This window comes from Panthera uncia (genome assembly GCF_023721935.1).
Source record: "Panthera uncia isolate 11264 chromosome A1 unlocalized genomic scaffold, Puncia_PCG_1.0 HiC_scaffold_17, whole genome shotgun sequence".
Classification (NCBI taxonomy): domain Eukaryota; kingdom Metazoa; phylum Chordata; class Mammalia; order Carnivora; family Felidae; genus Panthera; species Panthera uncia.
This window is the reverse complement of record NW_026057577.1, coordinates 135,325,829-135,353,395: the sequence shown is the minus strand read 5'-3', so window position 1 is coordinate 135,353,395 and position 27,567 is coordinate 135,325,829. Positions and strand designations below refer to the sequence as shown.

General features: G+C 38.9%; 1 pseudogene; it reads right to left on the bottom strand.

The window, feature by feature from the left end:
- Positions 1–21,193: 21,193 nt before the first annotated feature.
- LOC125935310 (non-receptor tyrosine-protein kinase TYK2-like) lies at positions 21,194–24,007 on the bottom strand (annotated as a pseudogene).
- Between the last annotated feature and the right edge of the window lie 3,560 nt (positions 24,008–27,567).

Below are 27,567 nucleotides of genomic sequence, written 5' to 3'. Positions count from 1 at the left end.
ATAACGTAAGTATTTTTAATCAGGTAAAAAATTCAGTAATAAGTTAATGCCTCTAAGGTAAGCAGAAGAGTTTGACGTAAATATTTCTGCAATTTAAAACAATGGTAATGATTTCAAGGTTATTTTTTTTCTGTTGATACTCACATTGTTATTTTTCTGAACAAATATAATCTCTTCCCATTGTTTCCAACTGTAAGTTTTCTAGTGTTTCCTATTAAGTCATTCTAATATTGTGGAAATATATGTTAAAAGATATGCATATTGGTACTTCGTCATTCTATCCAGGTTTAATGTTCTTAAATAAATGTCTAAGCTTTGTGAAAAGCGAATGTAAGCCCTTATAGTTACTCTGATTATTAAGGTTGATGCTTTACTAATTTGGCGCTGTGAGTACTGACAATAAAAATGTCATTCAATTATCCATTTTCTCAGATTAAAGCTTTTAAACAATAGCTCACGAAATTAGATAAAATGTCCTTCTTGTTCATTTCTGCTATTTGTAACTATTTCACTAATTGATTATAAAATAGAGCAATTACCTTCTCCAATAGCAAACCAAATTAAAGTACATTAATAGTTTGTGAATAAACTATTTTCAATTTTGAAAAGAAACTAATAGCATTTCTATCTGAAGTGCATACCAAATGATGCTGGATACTTTTTTGTGTTAATGGTGTCAAATAGATTATAGAACATAAAAGCATTTAGTGGGGTTGATGTTAATTTCCCATTGTTCTTTGTCTGGTCTCCTTACCTATAACAAATTTTAAGAATGGCTTTCAATTCGATTTAAATGTAAACAAATATTTGTTTGCCATTAAAAAATGAAATACTTGAAAACCAGTAAACATGATTTTTAATCACCTAAAAATTAAAAAGAAAATAGTTGATTTATAATTCACACTCTGAGAACGGGTGTCATGTACACTAATCTTAATATAAGCAATATACAAATTTAGGGTATATTGCAAAATGCTTGTAACATATTATTAATTACATAGATATATATTATATTATGCTCTATAAATTTGTCTCTATGTTATTGAAGAGAATACTGAACATCTATATCCTATCATTGTATTTTAAAATTTATATAAATATATGAGCTTCTAGTTAAAGGATTAATATGTTCCAAGTATTATTTGCTTACTTACACATATACTATCTTATTTACTCCTATACTGTGAAGAAGAAACTACCTTCCTTTTTCAGCAGAGGAAAATGAGAGAAAGGAAGTCAGATAACTGGGCCCAGTCCTTGCAGTAAGAAAAAAAAAAAAAAAAAAAAGGTAAATCCCCAGGCAACCCAAGGCAATCTGATCCCAAAATGTGCTATATAGGGAGATATACAGATAGATATAGAGATGTCATCTATAAACTAAACATTTCATTTTATAAATAAAATTCTGATGTGAGGATTAAAACAGAAATTGCCTGATGTTACTCAACTGGTTAACGGCAATTATAGGACTCAAACCACTTTTCCTTATTACCAGACCAATGATAGATAAACTTTTAAAAATATGTTTTTTACTTCTGGAATAGGCTTCAACTTAAAATACATACCTCTCGGTTTGGTCTCTGGAGATGAGGAAACATCCCCCAGGGGCAATCCCAATGTGCAGAGAAAGCTGAGTGCCCTTGCTTCGGGATTTTCACTTTCATTGTCCTCCTCAAAGTTCTTTTTCATTTTAAAAATACATTCCCTCTTCAACATTGGTTTTCCATTTACTTCACATCTCAGAAATTTAAGTTAAATTCAAGATGTTCTATCTCCTACTATTGGAGGTTGTTTGAGGTCAGCATTCTTTCTTTCACGATCAACATTTTCCATGTGGAATGTGGCTCCTCATCGGGCCCATTGTACTTGAAGTTTCCTTGTGACCTTAGCTGGGCTCCCCTGCCCAGGCAGGCACTGAATACGGGTCCTTCTGTTACTCCATGAAGGCGATGTGCTCTACTACAAAGGCAAAATCTTCACTAACAAACTGAAAACAGACAGAGAGCAAAAGAGTATCCCTAAAGACATCTTCTGTTTTCTTTATCACCTTTAGTCCAATGGTCACCTTGTTCTGATTCTTCATCTTCCCTCTGGTGGACTTGTTCCACCCCCTTCTCTTGACTTTCCAATTAGTTAGTTTGGCATCATCAGTATCCTCAGGTTGCTCCCTGGTCTCAGGATTTTGCATATCCCAAGATGCTCTAGTGTCTCTGACTTGCCCTCCTTCTTCCTTGTTTTTCACACGATCCTTATCCATTAGTTTCTAGTGATTCAGTGTGGCCACTTTGTCATCAATTACCTCAAATATGTTAAACCTCGGGCTCAGTAACTCAAGACCATCGCTATCAGGAGCCGAGGCCATATGCAGTCAAGGCAGCCACAGCAACAATGGTTGCAGTGGGTGGGGACCAAGGCAAAGACATTCAAGGCAAACCAAATAACTTTTTAAGATAGTGAGAATTAATTGTACCTGGATCTACATTGTTGCAATTTTTTAGATGCATAAGCATATTTGTGAGAAAACCCACAAAGTGAGTTGACTAGGTTATAAATTTCTATCAAGCTAGACCTTTGCATAGACTCAGGCACTCCCTTTGACTCCCACTTGGACAACGTATCACATAAGAAGACAGAGTCAGTAGAAATGGATTCAAAACAGCTATATTCTGGCTTGATGTATCTCTATACTGGACATATGCCTGAATTAAGACAAATACAGATTATCTAACCCGTAATCAATTCTAACTACTCAAAACTTGCCAGGTAAATTATGATTTTGTTTCACCATGATTCTAAATATTTATGTTATAGGTATATACCTCCACTTTGAATTTACTGCATTTACTGAAATGTGGAGGTTGTACCATCCAGTGGGAAACAGCTAAATAAGGATCCAGAAGAACTTCATATATTAAATTACTCTGATTGTAAGAATGACTTCATCAGTGCAATAAGGTATTACAATTGGTTGTATTTTTCATATCGGCGTTGTAAGAAATTAAAAGAACTTTATAAAGGGGTTTTACAAATTTTAGAAATTATGATAAACCTTCCTATCAGTCTACAGTCATCATGCATAGCAGAGTGTTGCATTTAATTGTTGTTTCTATCTACCTGTATGAAAGGGAGGGAGGAACTATATTTTATTAATAACTGCATCTGTCCTCTATTGCTGCATACCAATTACCACAATTGAGTGGTTTAAAACAACATCCATTTACTATCTCACAGACCTATAGTTGAAAAGTCTGGGTAGGCACCGCTGGGTCCTTTGTTTAGTATCATACAACCTAGAGCCTTTAGGGGAAGAATCCACTTCCAAGCTCATTCAGGTGTTAGCTAAATCCTTTTCTTGTGATTTCAGCGACCCCAACATCCCTGATGGCTGCCAGCTGGAAACCACTCCCAGCTAGAGCCACATGATTCCTTATCCTCTGGCTCCCTCCATCTTCAGGACCGTGATGGTGCATCACATCCCTCCTATTTTTTGAATCTGATGTTTTCTTTTGCTACCAGCTGAAGCCAATTCTGTTTTTACAAGAGTTGACATAATTGAGTCAGTCCCACCTGCATTATATGAGTATTTATAGGTCAACTGGCTTGGATCTTTGTTTACATCTGTAACATCCCTTTGGAGCAGCACCTAATTTCACGGGTGTTCAATAAACAAGCATCAGAAATCTTGGGAGCTAGGGTTTACCTTGAGAATTCTGCCTACCCTAGGGGCACCTGGGTGTCTCAGTCAGTTAAGCAGTTCAACTTTGGCTCAGGTCACAATCTCATGGTTCCTGGGTTCAAGACCCATGTTAGGTTCCATGCTGATAGCCTAGAGCCTGGAGCCTGCTTTGGATTCTGTTTCCATCTCTCTTTGCCTCTCCCCTGCTCTCTCTCTCTCTCTCTCTCTCTCAAAAATGAATAAACTTTAAACAAAACAAAAATTTTTAGGTAGAATTCTGCCTATCCTAAACACATACTGTAGGGAAGACCACTAAACACACACTTCAACATCCCAAAATAAAAACCATGCCAAAGTGAATGTTAGTATTCCCCTTAGTAGATGAGAAAATTGAGGCTTGTTATTATTATTATTTTATTATCATCATTATTTATTATTATTATTTGCATTGGTTAAGTTCATTTAGTTGAATCCGAATTGAATCCCAGGCATGCCAGGTCATGCAACTCATACATCATGAGGCTGGCTCCAAGCTAAATCAAAGCACGGGGATTGGCAAATACACATAGGTATTTAGGAGGGAGTGAAACTGAAAGAGTTTTACTAAGCTGCACAGTATGTCTATATTGAAAATGATTAATTCTAATAAATATTTTTGTAATTGAAAAGTGAGGAGCCCTAAGAGCCGAAAGACATTTTTTTGTTCAGCTCTTTCCATTGTCTGCCAGCTTTGTAACCTGATAGCACTTGTTAAAAATAAGCCTTGCTTCTAAATCTTTTACTTTCTTAATTGTGGTTTCTCTCCATGGGTTTTATGTTATACAGGACTAGTTTCAATTTGCTGGTTTGTGGCATTTCCAGATTTCAAGCACCCAGTCAGTTTGAAGGATTAGAAATTTAAGCTTCTTAATGTGTTTCCTGAAAAAGCCTCTCTTAGCAGGAAGCTGGGGAACTTGCTTCCAATTGTTTTTTTAGAGTATATGACCTTTAGGCTTTTCTGATGTGGATTGATGTATTTTTATTTCCTTATCTAAATTTTTTAATACCTGTCATTTAAAATTACTCACAATATTTTAAATAAAACAAAATAACCCCTGAAAATATTGTCATATTTGATATTTCCTTCTTACATAATGATTTTGAGATTTATCCATGTTGCAAGATGTATCTGTGGCTTATTTCTTTTTATTGTTGAGCGTAGCACTGTACTGGTGCCCGGTATTTTGTTTTCCATTCCCCAGTTGATGATGACTGGGTTGTTTCCAGTTTGTTCCTGGGAACATTTACTACAAGTGTTTGCGTGAATATGGATTTTAATTTTGCTTCAGTAGATACCTAGGAATAGAATCCTGGATCATATACAAATATGTGTTTAACTTTAAGAAATTTTTTTTAGGTTTTTAAAAAATATTTATTTATTTTTCAAAGAGAGAAAGAGACCCAGAGCATGAGCAGGAGAGGGGCAGAGAGAGAGAGGGAGACACAGAATTTGAGCTGTCAGCACAGAGCCTGATGTGGGGCTTGAACCCACAAACTGTGGGATTATGACCTGAGCGGAAGTCGGATGCTCAACCGACTGAGTCACCAGGTGCCCCCGTTTTACATTTTTAATAGCAACAAATGGGGGATTTGGTTTCTTCATATTCTTACCAACACTTGATATTAACAGTGTTTTGGATTATAGCCCTTCTTTTCAGTGGGGAGTGCTATCTTATTTTGGTTTTAATTTGCATTCCCGTAATGCCTAATGATGTTGAACATCCTTTCATGTGAATAGATATTTGTATAGTTTCTTAGGTGAAAGGGCTGCATAAGTCTCGGCCCATTTTTATTTGGCTTGTTTATTTGTTCCCTCGTAGTACCCAGATGGGCCCAATGTAACCACAAGGTCCTCACCAGGGGAGCAAGAAGGCTAGTGAAAGACGATGTGATGCAGGAAGTATTAACTCTGAGTGATTCCATTGCTAGAAGAGGAAGGAGAGCAAACAAGTACTGTGGGCTGCCTCTAAAAGCCATCCCCCTTCGCCGTAGCATTATTTCCCAATGGCCATGTGTAGCAAAAGCACCTGCCATTCTTATCTAAAAGTGAACAGAGATCACAAGGTAAACTTCGTCAGTGGTTTAGGTGAGGATTTCAAATTGAATTTTTTCAAAGCTTCCCACACATTTTGAGGGTAGCACCCACTCTTCTACAGAAGGCTTGTTTTAGTAATCTACGCCCCACGTCAGCCTCAACTTCCATTCCTCTCTGCTCGGAGGAGCCTGCAATAGGGGGCAGTCCTAGTCTATCGCATACTTTTGTTGTTGTTACTCAGACTTTGTCTTATCTAATGTCAGCACCTAAACGCAGGCTTCCGTTGTGAATATAAATGGGTTAAGTGTCATCCAGTCCCTTTTTAGCACTGTTGCCACACATTTTCCAAAACATGATAGTATGATCTTTGGTAGTATTAACAGATACTTTTTCCCACACCACTATATTTGAGCCACTGTAATAAATTACCATTGATTGAGTGGCTTAAACGACAGAAATTTATTTCTTACAGTTCTGTAGTCTGGGAAGTCCAAGATCAACGTGCTAGCAGATTCAGGGTCTGATGAGTGCCCACTTCTTGGGTCACAGCCCGTCCTCTCCCTGTATACTCACATGGCGAGCTTGCGGAAAACTCTCTGGGCTTTCTTGCAGAAGGGACCAATCCCATTCATGGCTCCACCCTCATGACCTAGTCACCTGCCAATTGCTCCACCTCCTAATACAAATACAAGAAAGGTAAGGACTCAACATATGAATCCTGTGGGCCACCAATTGACAACAACTGCACTCCCTCTTATCCTGCAGTCTACACTCATTTGGGCTACTAGGCATGAATCCTCAGTGCTTTAGAGAAAAAATTCTGAAAATGTCCATGGATCCACATCGTCAGCATCCCCTGGTGTTGCCAACTAGATGCCAACACCTGACATTTACTGCCCACCTGCTTGTATTCACTAACCTTTGCCGTACATTTTTCCTTAAGCTTTTCTTTTCCCCTCACCCTGTAACCTAGGAAATTGAAACTGAAAACCACCCCTCAGGTGATGGCCACTGCCCTGACAGGATCTCCAAATGACCCAGACCATTCAGACCTTTTGAACTTAAACCCCCAAGGACTGGCACCTACAGAGATGACAAGTCTTCCCTATCTAAATATTCATCTTAGGGTTGCCTGGGTGGCTCAGTCGGTTGAGCATCTGACTGAGGCAGGTCATGATCTCACACTTTGTGGGTTCGAGCCCCACATCGGGCTTGGTGCTGGCAGCTCAGAGCCTGGAGCCTGCTTCAGAATCTGTGTCTCCCACTCTCTCTGCCCCTCCCCACTTGCACTCTGTCCGTCTCTCAAAAATAAATAAACATTAAATACATACAAAATAAAAATAAGTAAATAAACAAATATCCATCCTAATCCTAAACAAAAGGAACCCATTCTCCCTCCTTTGGGGAGTCGTGGCTTCGGAAGCCATTCCCTGAGATCTCCTTATTTGCTGCAGATAAAAGTATTTTTGTGTGTGGCAACTCAGCCTGGTGCAGTTACTGACTGATGCAGTTCCTCAAGGAGTGAACTCATGTTGATTGTGTTATACTGGGAATGTGTCAAATCCTTTGGCCGCACCCTGACTTGCTAAATGGAAACTCAGGGGCAGGGCTCATCAATCGGGGTTTGTACGAGCTCTTTAAGTGTCGCACGCTCCTTTCAGAACCACTGCTGTGTAGAAAACTTGTCGTGATCAAACCACAAGACAAACCCGTTTAATTTTTGGATTTTAATTCAATAAAAATTCCAACTGCAGAAGACCTATGACTTCATGTTCATGTTAGCTCTCTGGTTCAACTTCTGTTTCTCTCTCTTTCATTAGTAGTACAGATTACTGAGGATTTCACTAGAAAGAGAGAAATGTGAACTACATCTCCCTCAGAGTAGTTCCGTCTTACTAACTAGAATCTGGAAGAGATTTAGCTTCAAAATTCATCACATTACGAAATATTCCATTCAACCAGAGTAGCTGGTGTAATTTTGTTTTACCTTTCAAGCCTCATCATGTGCTGGAGTCCTTTTCTCTAAGACATTTGAACCTAAGTGTTCTGAGGAGAATCTCGATAACTCCTTCTTGAACAGAATATTTAGAAAAGTGATGGAATGCAGGCTTGTATTCAAAGAGTCAAGGATCAAGCCCATAAATAGGAACAATGATAGAAGAGGCAATTTAATTTTGTGTCCATTAAAAATTTATTTTAAAATTCACTGATAAATACAATGAGTGAGAGCAGGGCATGATCACATATAATCTTCATTACTTAAGGATTACGTTTGCCTGTGAGTGATAATCAAAACATCCACAATTTGAACAGCATAGGAGTTTCTCTGTCACACAGAACAATCTGAAGTAGGTGATCTAGGGAAGGTGGGGCGTGGCATCTTTGATTTAACTACTCCATTCTACATATAGCTTCCACTTGAGAGTTCCACAAAAACTGAACTTCAAACTTAAGTCCACACTATTCAGCTAGAAGGGGGAGAAAAGAACAGAGAAATCATTTCTCTTCCCTTTGAGAGCAATTTTACTCACCACCTCCACTAAGACTTCCTTAACCAGAACTTGACCACATGGTTGTGAAAACTGTGGGTGTCTTCCACCTCAACTCCAGCTACTTCTCCACAAAAATAATCAAAGATTCTGTAAGGAAGGAGGAAACATGGCGACTGAAACATAATTATGAGTTTCTATGAAAACTGTGGTCTTTCAATCTTTACTATTTAAACTTTTCTTTTATTGTCTTTTGATTTATCTAAATTGAAAATATATATGATTAAAATGCAACATGCGAAGACATCATACCATCATAACATAAATGGCCACGCATTTTTAACTTTGGCTTATTCCATTAATTAACTTTCAATTCAGGATAGCATCCCTATATCTCTTATTTTTAAATGTAACATAGATGTGGTTATAAAACACCAACAAGTGTAAATTGGTTTCTATTTCAACCTGCATGGCTAACTCAGTCAGATGAAATGTTTTTAAAATGCCAATTATGTCCCGTAGGAAGTAGTTACTTCCCAGTGGTTCTAGTAGTTGTCTTCATAAAAATCAAGAAGGTTTGCATTCTTTGAATTAGAGTCACTCCTTCAGCCTGTGTGCTCAAGAATTCCTAAGGCAATCATCTTCAAAGTCTTTTCTCAGCTGGATGGATTGTCTGCCCAGCATTTCATAGAACCTGCGCTCATTCATTCTACATGGACCTAACGAAGTTCTTTCTGCAATTACCAGGCAGATAGCCTGGAGTCAGGCGATGGCTTTCTATTTTAAACCTACTGGAAGTGGAATTTTTATTTAACAGCACATTACATAGCTGCAACTTAATCTGAAACCCACAATACTATAACCAAAAGAAGGAAAATAGTCTTCTAAAGAAATTGGCAGAACAAAGTTTATATTTCTGCTTGTTTTAAGTTTATTTATTCACTCTGAGAGACAGAGAGCACACAAGTGGAGAAGAGACAGACAGAGAGAGAGAGAGAGAGAGAGAGAGAGAATCCCAAGTAGGCTCTGTACTGTCAGCACAAAGCCTGAGGTGGGGCTTGAACTCACGAACTATGAAATCATAACCTGAGCCGAAGTCAGGTGCTTAACTGACTGAACCACCCAGGTGCCCCACAAAGCTATATTTCTCATATGATAGAAACAATGACCATAATATATCACAAAGTCCAACAAAATAAACTATAAATCTCTCTTGTTTTTCTTTGTCTTTGTTGGGAGAATTTCTAATCTTTGACCAATTCCTTAATAAAGTCACCTGCTGTACCTCAGTGTTAATAAAATGATTTTTCAAGGAAATGCTATTTTTATATTGTTAATACAAAGCTATAAAACTCAAAAATGTATATGTATTATATTTAAAATGAGTACAGTGTTGATACCAAAAGACATGTCTTTAGCTTAAAAATACTCACCTAATTTAAAACACACTAGTTCAATTAATTATTTAAGGTGATATAAGTTCAAGGACCGTTCTTATGCATATCCTATATATTAAATGGTAAATAAAAGGTTACTAAGTAAAAAGCAAATTAGGGTGCCTCGGTGACTTGGTTAAACGTCACACGCTTGGTTTCGGCTCGGGTCATGATCTCCTGTTTTGTGAGTTTGAGCTCCGCATCGGGCTCAGTGCTAAAAGTGCAGAGCCTGCTTGGGGTTCTCTCTCTCTCTCCCTTTCCCTCTCCGCCCCTCCCCACCTCTCTGTTTCTCTCTTGCCCTCTCAAAATAGATAAATAAACTTAAAAGATGATTTAAAAAAGCAAATTAGTGGATAGCATATTAGAATTCCTAATTTTTTTTGCGTAAGACATCATCTAAGTTGATAATTGATCATAAATTTTAGTCTAGACATATTTTTCCCAATTTTAAGAAAAATTAAAGTCTTCATTTGGGTGCCTTGGTGGCTCAGGCAGTTTGAGTGTCCAACTCTTGATTTGATTTTGGCTCAGATCGTGATCCCAGAGTCCTGGGATCAAGCCTGGCATTGGGCTGTGTGCCGAGCATGGAGCCTGCTTAAGATTCTCTCTCTCTTTCTCTCTCTCTCTCTCTCTCTGTCTCTCTCTCTCTCTCTTTCCCCTCCCTATCTCCCTCACTTAGGCTGTCTTTCTCTGTAAAATAAAAATAAAAGAAGTCTGCGATCTTTTAAAAAAAATTACAGGCTGTGTTTGACTTCTATAATTAATTATGCTACATACTAATTATACTTAATTTAAATAATCTGTTTTCCATATACAACAGGGCAACTTCAGGCATTCACAAATGCTTTTGTCAATATAATTATTTCTACAGTGTTTTCATATTACTTGCTTTTTAGAAAATATGGGGAAAATGGATATTTTATGACAGAAGGACATTTTATCCTTCCTAGCTCACCCAACATTTTGCCTTCTCTGAGAAATTAAACAATATTAGGTAATTAGATGGAGGCTGGAAACATGGACAATGTGAACAAGAAAATGTTTTGTTCTGCACACAGAGGATTTTAACTGAAGAATCTGAAGGAATAAGAGTGGCCTTCAGGGACCCACAGTACAGGAACTTCTGACCTTCCTCAGCTAGGATAGAGCTGAGGCACAGGTCAAAAATGAGAAGGACAAGTGATGAGACGGGGCAAGGTCATGGGTGGGAGGTGGGGGGAGGAGGAAAAGTAGAATGCAAAGAACCTAGGGGATCATGGGAAAAGAAAGTTAGAAAAAGAACCAAAGAGGAGGTAGCCAGAGAGCCATCCGAGGTGAACTCTGTATGACCGAATGGAAACAAGCCAACCATTGTAACCTCCTTTGAATACTTTTTACACTCAGTCTCATACATAGTAAGATTTCTGAAAATGTGGTGGTTAAGTAAATGTCCTGGTCCATTTCATGGAATTATTAAGGAATTATGGGAGCACTGCCTCAGTTCAAGCGCCTTGAACTTTGGCACTGTATCCAGTTATACTTAAATTAAAACCCTCTCTAGAACCAAGTAAGGGGTTCCTGTAAGTCAGCTAATTCGAGAGAGAATAATGCTGAGAATGTTAATAGGACATAAGCAGTAATGGTGTCTAGATTATTCCTCTTTCAGAAAAAGGATGTGTCGGAGACAGTTGTAATCATAGCACTGCAACCAGTGGGACAGATTCACATATCAGGAAGAGATGATCCAACCACAAAGTTGGAGCTGTGCTTTTTTGAATAATTTTATCATGTTGATCCCTTCAGGAAATCACCTGTACAGCATACTATAGGAAGAAACCCATGGGAGGTAGTTTATATACCTGAATTATCCTACATCAATGCTTAAAGTTGTTTCTGGAGAAGGATAGATGCTAGCTTGCCCCAGGCTGAGCACCAAAAGAGGGCCTGAAACCAGCAAAGGCAAGGGAGGTAGCACTGAGACACTTCCAGTTATCAGTCAAGAGTTTTGTGTTGGAGATAGAGCATATTTCAGAAAACAGAATGAATAAACTTTGGACAGAGTATTTGGGAATGTTGTACAAACCAAGCAAATGAATTTTATTACAGCAAGATCTGTGTTATTCGCTGGAAGAGAAAATTGCATAAGAGAAGAATAATGGATGAAAATGAACCATGCACAAACCAAACTCCAGACGTTACAGGAAAATTGAGAGAGAGAAGGAAATTTATAATTATTAGCAAAAAAAAAAAATACAGTGGAAAAGGTGGACAATGGCAGATTAAAGCAGTAAAACAATGGCAATCTGGAACTTATAAATCTATATGAATTAGATTTCAGTGGTCTGAAAGTACTAAGTTTAGCAATACCTAGGACATTCCGTCATAATTTTGGACATCCCACGGTTTGAAAAACAATTGTGGGGCACCTGCATGGCTTAGTTGGTTAAGCGTCCAACTCTGGCTCAGGTCACTATCTCGCGGTTTGTGGGTTCGAGCCCCGCGTGGGGCTCTGCGCTGACAGCTCAGAACCTGGAGCCTGCTTCGGATTCTGTGTCTCCCTGTCTCTCTGGCCCTTCCCTGCTCATGCTCTGTCCCTCTCTCTCTCTCAAAAAGAAATAAGCATTAAAAAATTTTAAAAAAATGACACTAGTCTGTATTAATATTTTATATACAAAAGAGTATTCATGAACACATGAACAAAACAAATTAGTTCCTTGGATCTTGAGTCCAAAACATGCTTTAAAAAGGTAGAAAGCCAGTGTATTTAATGTTAGATTTAAGAAATCAGTATTCTAGTTATAGAGAAGGCCTGTTTCTTTTGCCCAAAGCAAAGGTGAGGGTTCAAATTTGAGTCACTGCATATTCTCAGTACTCTAATCAAAATGTTCCATATATCGGGGCGCTGGGGTGGCTCAGTCAGTTAAGTGTCCGACCCTTGATTTTGACTCAGATTATGATGTTAACTCTTCATGAGCTGGAGCTCCGCGTGGGGCTCTGTGATGACACGGGGGAGCCTGCTCAGGATTCTCTCTCTCTCTCTCTCTCTCTCTCTCTCTCTCTCTCCTTCTGTCCCTTCATCACCAATCTCTTTCTCTCAAAATAAAGATAAAAGAAATTAAATGTTCCATACATCAAGAGTTTCTTTAGGAGTTGCTATTACAAATGATGTGCTGTGTACGTAAATTAGTTATTCTTAAATATATATTTATTTTATGATGGTGCTCATCTCAACAATCATGGCGTCACAAATTATATTATTTTTAGGACAGTAATTGTGCAATAAGCATATTGTTCTCATTTGGGGGATTTTTTTTGCTGGTCTCTCTGGCTCAAAGATTACTGGGTGATAGTCTGTTTCCTTCCTCAATTCTCAGGCAAGAATCCCCATGAATAGTAACAAGGTTTTGGAACTTTTCTGTGTATTAGCATGACACTTATAAACAGGTGAAAAGCATACCTAATAGGTCATTATTGAAAGGCTAAAATTTCGCAAAATTATTATGTGTCAGGAGTGGGAAGCAAAGCGGTATCTAATTAACAATCTCCATTGAACCATAAGGGAAAAAGATTAGCCTTACGCCTGACACCTTTGGAGGATCTCTCATTTGCATACTTTGTCACACTCAACCTTTCTCAATCTTTTTTTTTTTTTTTCAGTCCTTTCTATATCTCATAGTTTGGTTCCTTTCCAAAGTTTTACTTTAAGCCATCCCTCTTTCTTCCGGTTTACCTACCTCCTTCCTCCATTCTTTTCCACCAGAGAAGGAATCCGTTGTCAGGTTCTACTTTGTGTCTTGCAAATTCTGGCTTCTCTGATTCAGTGTAGTAATGGAAGATTTCCTTAACCCAGGTAAACTTCAAAATATGCATCTTCCCAGAACTTAGCCACTCTCTGCTTTCCATTCCTTCAAAAGTGATGTTTGATGTAACTTAAAAGCAACCAAAGAACAACTCTGCTCCTTGATCACGAACCCAGTAACTGATGAGGCTTGGCTTTGAAGCACGTTAATACTTCAAAAGTCCATAAGGTTGGTAATCAAGCAAATAAGCAACTGCATCCACTCAATTTCCTTGCAGAATTAATTTCACAAAATTCCACTAACTTTCTGGCACATCCTATTTCCCTCGATATTTACATTTTGTGCCATACTATACTTTATAATATCGCAACATTGTTATATGACACATTTTTAATACCTAAAGGAATACTTTTCATTCTTCGATGCTATAAAGATAACACCTTATTTTATAGCATACTCTTTTTCCTTGTAATGGAAAATGATGGTAATATCGAAAACAGGTAAACATCTAAAGTTATGATTAAACATAGAACAGAAGACATTTTATACAAGAGCGAAACTGGAACATTTAACACTTATTCTATTGCCTTACCACAAGGTATTCCAAATTATTGTTCAATTAATTCAGAGTGAGGTATGCGCCACTCTGGTACATCACCTCTTAAAATTCTACCTCAGTTCAGCAATGTAAAAATGCTGGATTCCGAATGCTGCTGTGAATAAAAAGGTACAGTCAGACTCTGAAATCATTTTATATTTTTTTTACTATCTCACGTCATATTCAGGAAAAATATCTAGAAGGTTAATGTGTCTCTTCAGCCTAGTAAAGAAGTACATTTTATGAAATCATTTGAACATCACTAAAAAAAGTTACATTCTACATGAGACAGTGAATGGCAGCAAAGTGACAATGGTGACATACAGGTTTTTATATTTACACTTCTGTATAAGAATTGTGGTGTGCGTGCTGCTGAATATTGTATTTGAATATATTTTATGTGTTGAATGTTTGTAAGAACATTGGAAATTCTTCGGTTGCCCAAGGACTGCATAACGTTGGAAGGATTTAACCCTAGAAATCCAAGGTTGGTTTATATCCTAAAAATTAATTAATGAAACACAACGTATTAAAAGAATAAAAGACAAAGTAATACAGGATCGTTTATAATGAAAAATCTCAACAAATACTTCCTAAATACCAAAGTATTTTACCATGACATTTTGTAAGAAAATATATTCCAGAATATTCCCTATAAAGAAGCTATTTGGGGAGATTTGCTCTTGATGACAAATCCTTATGTCACAATTTGTTCAGGAACAATCTCTGACAGAAAGGTTGCCCTTCCCTAAAAAGCTGAAGAACCAGGTAAAAAGTACATGTAAAGAACAGTGCATATTCACCAAAGGAGGTTGATGCTAATGGACAATGAATATGTAAGCAGGTGATACCATTTTCAACTTACACAAAATGAGAGGTGAGCTATTTATTGTAGTAGTGTTTAAAATACATGATTTCTTTCGCAAATCTAATTGAGGTTAACAAAGAGTTCTCTTTTTAAGAATAAATAATAATAATAAGTGAACCCAATAAAGAAGGAGGATGCTGGAGGCATCCGAGAATGAATCATTCCTATGAGACATAAAGTTTTAAAGAGATGGGGGCTGGGGAATGGACACAACAAAAGGGTAAAAATGGTAAGCCAAGCATAAAAAAAGCCTATCCAGGAAAATGTTCATCTTCTTAGCAAGTCAATTCTAACCTCAACCACTGTCTTCAGTTCTTTGTACTGTTCGTCAGTTACAAATTAAGAGACCATAACTGTCTTCCCCAGCTGGATTCTAAGCTGCTTATGTGTCTTTTACATTGTGGGTCTTCTGGATTTTAGAACTATGCTCTATGAATAAAAACAAAAGAAAACAAAACAATCCACAAAATTATTAGATTTTCTATTTATATGAAGTTTTACTCTTAAGAAAAGATTGAGTTTTACTACTATTTCATATTTAAATTAACTGCAATGTAAGTTTATAACTTATAACTGGATGCATTTTAAATATACTTATTTAAAATGTAATGTATGCATGATATATACAACCTTTCCAATTGGTGTAAATATTTTTACTTACACCATATATTGAAACGTCTACATTTCAATACTACAACTATTTTGGAGAATAGCTTTCTGAATGTTTTTACAGCATAATTTACTAATGACAGATTCTTCAGCGTGATGTTCAATTATGAGCTAAGAACAGAAAACTTTCACTGTAATCAGATTTAATATTCTTATTGCTTAACTGAACTTTGAATTCCTCTGTGTTGATGGTCTTATGTCTTAACTCCTGGAAGTCTATTTAACACTGCTATTGTCAAATGAAGATTATTTCTACTATCAAAATAATGCCACTTCATTCATATTTCTCTTCCATTTAAGCTTTTGGTCCTTGGCTGCTACTTAAATAAACACCAGATTATCTTCATGCAGAGTTTATAAAGGGAACAGAAATAAATTGATAAATAATGTAACACAACTTGCACTTAAAGACAAACCAAAAAAAAAGTCACCCTGAGCAGAACCCCTGAGCAGGTTCTATGATAAAATGCTTGTAAATGAATTACATAGCATGGCACCTAGCATAGCATAGCATGGCACCTAGAACTGACTGGATGTGTATAAGCTTCTTGTCTAGCCATGAAATGCACACACACACACACACACACTCACACAGTCTGTCTATATGTATAGCTATACACACACATGTGCATGCACTTCAAAGTCCTTGCTTTCCCCTCTCAATGATCTGCTGCCTTGATCTTACTAGAAGTTTCCCTTTTTCCTCTGCTTTCTTGATTAGGAAATAAAACCTAGTTTTCTTCAAGCCTACATCCCCTTTGCTCTTCTTGACTTACCAGTTTTCTAAGAAAAGTAATCTGGTTCCTAATTCACATCTATTGTAGTACGTATCAGTATCTTTCAGAGTCCTTCATATGCCTAGATTATGTCTGAATATGAACTGTCTTCAGCTAATAAGATAGTCTGCCTTTAAACAAACTAACAAATACAGTGATGTACAGTAGACACAATTAAATTTTTAGCACATCAAAATTTAATCAAATGTTTGAAAATTTGACAAAATTGGGCAATAATGGGTCTCAGAATTAATGTGTCCAATACTGAAATCACATGGTTTCCATTGTAAGGAACAAGAAAAGTTGTTGAACAGAAAACTAGCAGTTCTCCCGGGCATGAGCCCTGTGTGCATGTATATCCTTTAGATTCCCCAGGCCAATGCAAAGCCAAGTCCAAAGCTTATTTGTGGACTTGGATTTGTAGATTAAAAGAAAGGTCATTTATCCAAATGTCTCTGGAATTCTTGCTAAAACAAAACAAAACAAAACACCTCACAACCCACCTCGCATTACTGATAAAATAATTTCACCTTAATAAAAATTATAACATTTCCATTTCCCTTATATGTTTGAAATGATTATGAGCTTGAATGAATTGAAAATGTCTTATTTATTTGCCTTCTCAAATACCACCACATAAATGATTTAGAGTTTGTATTATATAGCATGGAATCTTTGTACTTTTCTTGCAATTCCTTAGTTATATCTATCTTCCTCAGCTAGATTCTCAGTTTTGTACATGCCTTTCCATGGTAGGTCTGGGGATCCCAAAACAGTAGTCTATGAATATAAATACACTATTAGATCTTCTAATATGTAGTTGTAATCTTAAGAAATAAATGTTAAGTTTAACAAATATTTTTTGATAAATTAACTGCAAGGCAAGTTTATAATTTACAAGTGGATGCATACTGTTCATTTTTTTTTTAAACTACAAATATAACATTTTTTTGTGTAATTCGTGATATAAAAATTTTTGGAAAATACTGCTCTGAAACATGAACCACCTTGAGAATATTTTTGTTGCATGTGTCTTTGAGTCTTGAAAGTGTGGTCAAGTGTATGATATAGCAGGCCTATAATATTCTACACAATGGATGAAATTCATTGTGATGTTACGCTTCAGAAATATAAAGTTGGTTATTTATTCTCAAATCAGATTATGTACTTTATCATTTTAATTTGATCACTTTTATCATAAAATGAGAATATTAAATGAAATTTATTTTTTTAAGTTTATTTATTTTTGAGAGAGAGAGAGATAGCGAGAGAGGGAGCATGGAGGAAAGGCTAAGAGAAGGAAAGAGCAAACATCCCAAGCAGGCTCTACACTGTTAGCGCAGAGCCTGATTCAGGACTCGAACTTAAGAACTATGAGATTATGACCTGAGCCAAAGTCAAGAGTCAGACGCTAAACTGAGCCACACAGGAGGCCCAAATGAAATTTAAAATAATAAAATCATACAAACAAATCAAATCCTTTGATTTTTCTGTTTTTGCCACAGTCTTAGTATAGTACTTGAAACACAATTGTAATCAAATCATACATATAATTTTGTGTTCTGCTTAATCTTCCTTTTCTACACCACAGCAGGTCTCTTTTGTTGCTGTTATTTCTCTATAGTTTACATCAACATAATATAATGCCACACACCCCACCCCCCTGCCCCGTGGATTCTTCTGCCCACACCACTTACTGTCAAATACATCTAATTTTCTAAACTGTAAACGGCTTTGAATCAGTGTTGTCCATTCGCATCACATAATTAGACCCTGCAGCTGCAATGCAAACTGTTCAACGCACAGATTTAATGTTGAAAGTTGATCAAACCTCAGCATTTTGACTTGGAATATAATTTTATATTCGTTCTTATAACCAACGTTTATAATCGTTCTTATAACCAACGATGTGCCTGGTTCTTGCATTCATAAAAACCGCTGTCCATACTTATCAATGTATATCGAAGGGGTCACAAATCCAAATGTCCTCAGGATCTGGGCAATAAAGTAAGTTAGTGAAATACTTAGGCTGAAAAAGGGCCACTCTCCACACCCTGTTAATAATCAGTAAATTCAAAAATATATGGCTTTGCGCGAACCGTGACTCCGAACGTAGGACCTAACTAAATGGCACATCTGCTCTTCAGCTTCAGTTAATTTTTCACATATGGTCACGCTGCTCGACTGCCGCCAGGTTTCTTTAAATGTTTTTTTTTTTTTTAATGTTTATTTATTTTTGAGAGAGAGAGAGAAACAGCGCAAGTGGGGGAGGGGCAGAGACAGAGAGGGAGACCCAGAATCCGAATAAGGCTCCAGGCTCTGAGCTGTCAGCACAGAGCCCAACGCGGGACTCAAACTCATGAACCATAAGATCATGACCTGCACTGAAGTCCAATCCTTAACCAACTGAGCCATTCGGGCGCCCCACCCGCTGCAGTCAGATTTCTGATTTTTTTTTTTTTTAATGCAGTGCAAAACCTTAAATTCTACATGAATTCTCCAAATTGTTAAATGTTGGCAAAGATGTGTTAAAGGCCCTACATCATAGACCAAATAAAATATGTCCAGTTTGGGAGCAAAATAGTTTATTGTAATGCTGTGTATGTGCCTTAATAACACACTGGTTTTAATACTCAACTTAATAAAACTGAAAAATCTATTACAAGTATCCTGGTCATTTTTCCTTATTTTACATTTAGATGTAGAAGTCCAAAATCATTAGCTGATTTACTTCAAGGTGACAGGACTAGATAGCTGTCATTAGTACTGAAAACACTTGACTCTTATCCTCGCTCTGATTTGACTAAACGGTTAAACCATTTCAAATGATAAAAAAAAAAAAGTTTCTGTAGTCTATTAGTAACCATAATATCATAAAGTGAAATTTAGATTCCATATAACTTAATTCCTAATCACATGGAACTTCAAAGTAATATTTTAGAAAAATAATAGGGCGAAACGACACAAAGATTAGATTTCATGAAACAGCTTTTTGATTGCATCAATAGTTTGCTATAGAGATGACAATTCCCTTTAACATCCACATATATAACTTTTATCTATTAATGCAATTAAAACCAGTATTTAGAATCATGAATGGAAGAAAGTCTAAAAAAGCAAAAGTTTGATTACAAACCCTGTTGCTGACAAAAGACAAATCATGTACCTTGGTTAATCTAAAATTTCTTCACCTACAGAAAAGTTCTAAAATCCCAATTCATAATCTTTTTAGCAAAATAGAAAATTCATAGGCTCTTAAAATAAATAATCCAAAGACATCATGAGCTCCTAATAAGTCTAGAGACTCCAAAATGGCATCAAGATTCAACCCTGCTTCTTTATCTCTGTGTGGCTTTTCTTTGTGGGTTCTGTGAGCAGGCGATCTCATGCTCACATGGTGACTACGTGACTGTCATTTGCTTCCACAACTTCCGTGGCCCTACAAAGAGCTTTGTCACATAAAACGCAAGAATAATTTTTTTATTTCAAAATTTCTAATAAAAGTCTTAGAATAGTTTTGTTCGTGGCTTTAGTCTATCCCCAACCTTCTAGCAATCTGCATGGGAATGCGAGCTCACCAATTAGTCACAGCTGGATGGCATGGCCATTAATAGAATATGATGTGGTCAGCAACACCTAAACCAGTGGACTGAGCATTTGGAAGGAGTTGTTCACAAGCAAAGCACAGCAATTTTCTAAGAGGAAACGGGTGCAAGGTAGGGAAATCAACGTACGATCTCTCTGGAAATGCATGATTTTGGAAAAATATTATATAAGTACTGCTATATGACAGTATGAAGAAAACAGTTCTTCCTCTTTAAATCATAGGTAATTCTGAATGTGAGATTACCAGACATGATTATCAACACCAAGAACAGATGTACATGTGTACATCTATATAAAAGTAACATAAAAAATAGTATGAGGAAATATATTCAGCATTTGCTTAATAGCAACTCAAGTAAAATATTTTTGTCATTTCTTGTAAACTAAAATTTATGTTTACATGAATCTTGGTGGACAGAAAGGTATGTAAGACAAGGAACAATTTTTTACAAACAAGTAGATGTCAGTAAACAAAGGAAAGCTGTTACTTTACAACATTTCCATTGCATAAAAAATGACACATCTAATAAATATCTACATGACATGTTTCGTTTGTATTGTATCTACTTATGTTGAGTTCCATTTTAGTTTAGATATTACAATAGATGTGTAAATTTGACTAGGCATTTTGTTATGTAAGCGCTTAGATAAAATTTAGAATTTTAATGAAAATGCAAGGTTTTTTATTTTTTTTTATTTTTTTGAGAAAGAGAGAGCGAGGGAGGGCGAGTAGTGAGAGGCATGGGACACAGAGGGAGAGAGAGAGAGAGAGAGAGAGAATCCCAAACAGGTTCCGCACCTTCAGCATGGCCCAGATGTGGGGCTCAAGCTCACTAAATATGGGGTCATGACCTGAGCCGAAATCAAGAGTCAGACCCTTAACCGACTCCACCATCCAGGTGGCCCTCAAGGTCTTTCTTATCTAACACATTTGTGCCATGTCTCTAGATGTAGTGATCTTCATTTAAATATTTTACTCCTAGCTTGCTTTATTTGTTTGTTTACTTATTTATTCAATTGGGTAAAGGGTATTTCATCAAGAGAGAAAACAAAAGCAAAAATGAATGAATACATGAATAAATAAATCGCAAGGGCTTAATTAGTCCAAAGAGGTCATAGCTCTCCCCAAGTAAAACATTAAGGACAGCACAGGCATCTGTGCATTCATAAGTGAATTCGAAACGGGCACCCATGCTCACTCACTACTCACTGTGCAGAAACTTCAGTGCATAGCGCTGGCATAAGCAGGGGTCCCGGTGACAGGCTGGGGCTCACTCTGGGCCCACAGCCTGTGCAAGATGGTTCAGAAGGAGGGCCACTGAGCTGGTCCCTAGGTCAGTCACTGGGTGGTGAGTGTGGCCAGCTCTGGGTGTGAGGGCTGAGGAAGCCAGTGCTGCTTCGGTAGAAACACTCTTTCTCAGAGGGGCCACAGTCCATCGGAGGGGCCTCCGCATCGAAGCAGAGCTCCAGGCAGGTGGCACCAAAGCCCTGTTTGTCAGCTGCGGTGGTTGGACTGTTGGCACCGCCAGACAGGCACTCGGGGGCTATCCAGGGGGTCCGCTCCACCCACCCAAGTATCTGAGGGTGCTGGCCACTGCTTCCTTCCAGGCTACGGGCAGGTGGCCCCACTCCACCCCAGCCACATGTCCGGAGACCAATACTCCCTATACGCTGGATGTTCTCATAGCTGCCTCTGCAGATGCCATGCACAAAGGCCAGGTGCACGTGGGAGACCTGGCTCATGAGGCTGTCTGTCTCGTAGAAGGCCAAGGCGATGTCGTGGGGGCTACCTTGACTCCACTTGAAGCTCCAGCCCATGGCCCCTACTGGGTATGGGGGCATCCCCACCATCTGCCGTGCCCTCCTTGGGGCTTCTGCCCCCCCCCCACTCGTAAGATGCCCTCATAAGCACTGTTCCTCGTGCCTTGGCCCAACTGGGACGGACGGCTGATGTCATCCTGGCAGACCCATTGGAAGTTGAGCTGGCTGAGGTTGAGTGGCTTAGTGTGGGCCAGAGACCCCGGAACAATGAGGAGGCTGGAGATTTCTCCTGGCCGTGGCCGGCAGCAGCAGTGTAGGGAGAAACAGTCGTTGCCGGCCGGCAACAAGCAGCCCCGCAGAGCGGCTCACAGCTCCTGCAAGCTGGGGAAGGACCCGTCCCGGCCCCAGCTCGATGGGGAGCATACGCAGGTGCCAGTGTTGCGCGTCGGCTGCCTGGTCACCCTGGGCCACCGTGGGATGAGGCAGTCGAGGCAGATGGTGCTCCAGTGCATGAAGCAGAGACCATCCTTGGGCCGCAGCTTGGCCAGCACGAATGGCTCCACCAAGGGTCCACGGATAGTGTCCTGGACGCTCATCTCCAGCCATGGAGCAGCCACGTCACAGTACAGGTGGTGGCTGGAGTCGGCTGTCGGGGGAAAGAGCCGTGTACCGGTGACAGCGAGGACAGGACCCCGACCCAGGAAGCTCCAGGCCCTTGTCCGGACAGTGGATGCTGCTGTGGCTTTCTTTCAGCACCGTGTGGGTGACATCCTGGAAGTCACAGAAATAGGTCTCTGGCACTTCCTGAGGCCTTTCCACTGGCTTGTCACCCACCTCCTGGACCTTCCCCCATGGGCCAGCATGGGGATTCCTGTTGCTGCCGTTGCCACTGGGACCCTCTGCCTGTACTGGCTGCCAGTGGATGCCACCAGTGCCTGTCTCTGGAGCCTCACGAGTGGGGGAGTCTGGTGGCCAACTCAGGTCCAGGTCTGTCCTGGATGTGGAAGGGCTCTCCTCTGCTACCGGGGCTACAAGCTCCGGGTGGCACGCAGGCACACGCTCCGGGCCAAAGCAGGGTGCCACCCGCTGCGGTGTGGCCAGGGACCTGACCGTGATGACCTGACCTGCTGGGAAGCACTGCCTGGCTGGAGGACGCACGCAAACCTGCGGGAAACGCTGCACAGGCACGGCGGTGTCGACACGTGGTGCGGCTGGATATGCAGCCGGAGGGGCGTGGGATGCAGTCCTTGAAAGCAAACTTCTTGGCCACCTTCTCCAGGGGGGACACCGGCTCAGACAGTGAGGCGGCATCGGTGCAGAAAGGCGACGCCCAAACTTTGGTTCTTAAAATGATGGATCACGTCTGGGCTGGACAGCTCGTACAGTGACGCATTCACAGGAGGGAGGTCATTCACAAACTCCCGGTTTCCCTGCCCAAAGAGTCACTCAGAGGAGGCTGGGCTCAGGAGCCGCACCCCTGCTCTGCCGGTTCTGAGCAAGACTTGGCTTCTGTAGGCCCACAGCCGCACACAGCGGGCTCCGAAGGGTTCAAGCCGGTTCCAGAAATAAAACCTCAGGGGAAGTACACTGCCAGGTCTCCGGAAAACTCTAAGATGGGTTTTGGGGGCAGCCAGATCTGGGTCTGGGCATCTGACAGAGCAGAGACTGAACAAACTTGGAGTGACGCCAACGTTGTGCATGATGGGGATTTAGACCGCCTCTACGGTCAGTGTGGCCTCGTCGAAGGTGGCCTTGGGGTTCTGCTGTCAGGGCCAGCCCAGTGCAGAAGGACCTTCAGGCCTCCCCTGATGGCAGTGGGTGAGCTCCACTGAGAGGGAAAAATCTGTTGTAAGATGGTCCATAGGACTGATAGGGGAATCCCAGTCCCTGCCCCAAGACTCTCCTTCTGGGTTTTTCTTCCCACCTCTCTTGTGAGGGTGCCAATTTACTACTAATGCGAAGTAAAATCATAATAATAAATAATAAATAATAAATAAATAAATAATAAATAACAAAATAATAAATAAATAAATAAATAAATAAATAATAAATAAAATAATAATAAATAATAAATTGTCCCTCTGCTTATGCTCAGGACTCAGACCGCTGGAGACCGATCTCCTCTGAGCCCAACGAGGTAAAATAAACCTCCTGCCTTCCAAGATCGCCGAGTGCCACTTGGTTCTTCCACTGGGAGATCCAGACCAGGTTCCATAACACCAACCCCATCAGGCCTGCTGTCCCTGGTGGTGGCACCCCAAGGGCACAGAGGCATGTGCTTGATAGCTGGCTTGGTTTCCCCAAATCACCAGGCAGGCAGGTGTGGTCACACAGACCAGGGGGTGAATCTTGGCTCTTCCTGGACCTCAGTGGGCCTCAGTTTCCCCACTGGAAAATGGAGATGCAGAGATCATTGCCATGAAAAGACGGTTATGACATCTCTAAGCAGTTCTGCACGTTACGCGTTCAGCACAGCCCGGGGACCCCGGCTCCTGAGACTCCGCCCCCAGCCGCAGGCACCCACCGCCCTGCTGACTTGTTTTTAATAACTTGATGGTGAATAGGGAGAAAACGACAATCAGCATTTGCAAATAATGATCAAAATTTAAAACATGTTAATGTAATATTATTATTAGTTTGTAAAGTGTTAAAATTTATATAATGCTCTCAGCTAAATAATATATCAGTATTTTAAAGAGAATAGATGATAGTTTGAGAATTAGGTTTTTTTGTGCGAAGAACACATTTAATTAGCCTCAGTTGCATTTATTAAACATTGCATTCTCTCTTTCTGTATATGATATATAGTTCAGATAATACATGTATTGGGGGGTCCATACTCCCACCTGTGTAAATCACATTATTACCACTTCATAAAAAATATCAAGATCTATATATATAGCATGTGATTTTATAATTATCACAAATAATCTCAGTGGAAATGTAAAATTATGAAATACGAAGTTATCTATGAAATTTATGACTTCTTGAATAAATTGTTGTGATTAATCATGATTGTTTCCTTAACTCCTCAGCTGTCGTTATTCTAATACATTACATGGGAATTAAAATAAAATTTGTAGCTACAATACATTCATTATCAATCTCTGTACTTTTTTCTAGTTTCATAGTTTCTTAAACTAATGGTTAGAATTTAATATATTCCATGAGATACTCTTCTAAGTCCCTTAATGTTTTTCTGTCTCTATTTTATAAATTTTTATTGAAAAAATGCTATATAATTCTGGTTTTATAAAATGTTTCCTGTCGTCGTAAAATGAGACCCATGCCAGATAAGCACACGCCTGATTTTTATATTCTCAGCACCTTCATCTCTTATGCCCTTGAATTTTTAGGCAATGATAAATTATGTAGAACTCAGATGATGTCCATCACATTCAGTTAGTAATAATCTATCACAGAGTTCAGGTAACAAGCAACATGCAGAAATAATTCTGATTATGAATGTCAATTTATAAGGCTTTACTTTGTAAACATGGAAAGATAATTTAATTTCTACCTCTCCCGACGTTATCTGAAAGTTAGAGCCTAATCAGTTTATTATTCTGGTAGTGATATATAGAGACACAGAAATTACATATTTGGTATCGAATGTATGTAACTAATATATCTAAGATTTTATATTATGTATCCTTATATCTATCTGTGTATGTGCATGTCTACTAGGTGGATTTGCAAAATAAAAGTATCGTATCATGTCCCAAATCTGTAGGAAGAAATGATTTGTTAGGCTACCAATCAGTGAATTAAACTGTAAAGGAATATCATAGAACAGATTGGAAGAAACGTTGGGTTTTGCTTTTCATATATACAGCCATTGTTGAAAGTCTTAATATTTAATATTAGTTTTAAATTGATATTTTTAATGGTGTTATAAATTTAATTTGAGTAGTAGTCTATTAAGGACTGATTGGGCCCACCCCCCCATTCATATGTTGGCGACCTAACCCCAGTTAGCTACTTAGGTCTTCAAGTAGGGCACTGGGGACACCTGGGTGACTCAGTGGGTTGTTTCCCACTTTGCTCATATCATGATCTCACTGCTCATGAGTTCAAGCCCTGCATCAGGCTCTGTGCTTACAGCTCAGAGCCTGGAGCCTGCTTGGGATTCTGTCTCCCTCTCTCTCTGCCTCTCCCTGCTCTCTCTCTCTCTCTCTCAAAAATAAATAAACGTCAAAAAAAATTAAAGGTGGGGCCCTGATCTGATGGATTAGTCTCTATAGAAAATGGCATACCAAAAACTGGCTCTTCCCACACCCCCACTGTCCTGTCCATACAGGTGTTGAGGAAAGGCCATGTAAGGCTAGAACTAGAACAATAAATGAGGAAACTTGCCTCCACCAAGAACTAACCTGACTGGACTCGTTGCCTCCAGAACTGTGAAAAAAAAGGATTTTCTGTTGTTTAAGGCACCCAGTCTGTGGTATTTTGTTATGGCAGCCTGGACAGACTAATATATTGTGTTAATGTCATTACTTTTGTTAGTATAATATTAAAGCAAGTGAAAAAGTTAGAGTTTATTATATATTATCTAGTCAAGATGTAACGACAGCCTGTGCTCATACAGTTGCAACGAAAAGCAAGGAAAGTGGCAGGTAGATTAAGAACATAGATATCTACACAATTGGATACTGGATCTGAAAGGGAAGGCAAAAAAGGTAGGAAGTGAGTGTTGCGGTCAGAAAGCCTGTGGCATGGAACAGTAGATGACCCATCCCATCCCCCAAAACAACACAAAACAAAACAAAACAAAACAGAAAAAGAAAGAGAGGAGAATTATAAGAAAATATCGCATGCTGGGTTTTGTAAGTGTTCAAAACTTCTGGATTCGTCTTTCTGGATCCTAGTTAAGGCTAACCCCTTCCCCATGCACAGGATCCATTCTTTGTTACTTGTTCAAAAATATTATTTCAGAGACTTGCTATTTCAGCCACAGTAGAATAAGTGGCACCAGATGAGCCCTCTTCCTCCTCCATAAACCACTATAAACAAGATAAAATGTGAGAAATTACTATTTTCAGACAGAAGGGGGGAAAAAAAGGAAGTAAGCCTATGTTCCCTGCGGGAGGAAAACAAAATGAAGTAGACTCCTGAATCATCCAGGTTTTCTGCTTAGAGGCACTTTTGGGGAGCAGAACACAGTAAGAAGGCATTAAGAAGCCAGAGAATGGAAATAAAGGGAAATTTGTGTCCGAGTACCAAATAAAAGGTAGTTGAGAGAGAAAGATTTCCAGGAATCTGAAAAAGAGTCCCATTCAGCCTTTACCACAACACAAAACTGTGTGTACACATTTAAGGCTTTACAAAACTACGCCAGGGAACATTATTGGGTAACTTTCAACTGTACAACCAGTGGAACTCGTATAAGGCTAAGAAATACTTGAATTCAAAAAAAAAAAAAAAAGAAAGAAAGAAATATTTGAGTTCTATGTAGTCAGAATTAAGAGACACTTAGGAAACCATAGGTTTTCAGTAGAGACCCCTGAAATAACATGGGTTAGAAGTATACTATTCTAGTCTTGAAGTACAGGCAATATGCCCGTCCTAACAGTCTAAATATGAGCATCAATAATATGTGATGTCTGCAAATATATTAAATGAATAATGTGATAAAACTCAATATTCTATTAAAGAAGACTACAAAATCTAGACATAAAAATGTAATATCCATTAACTTCAGCAGATAATCAGAATAACCAAAGTTTTAAAAATGAAGGAAAATTTGATTTATGACCAGGAGATAGACCAGGCAATAGGAAAGGTCCAGAAAGGACGAATATGGTGCAATTAGCATAAAAAAGGCTATCACATTAA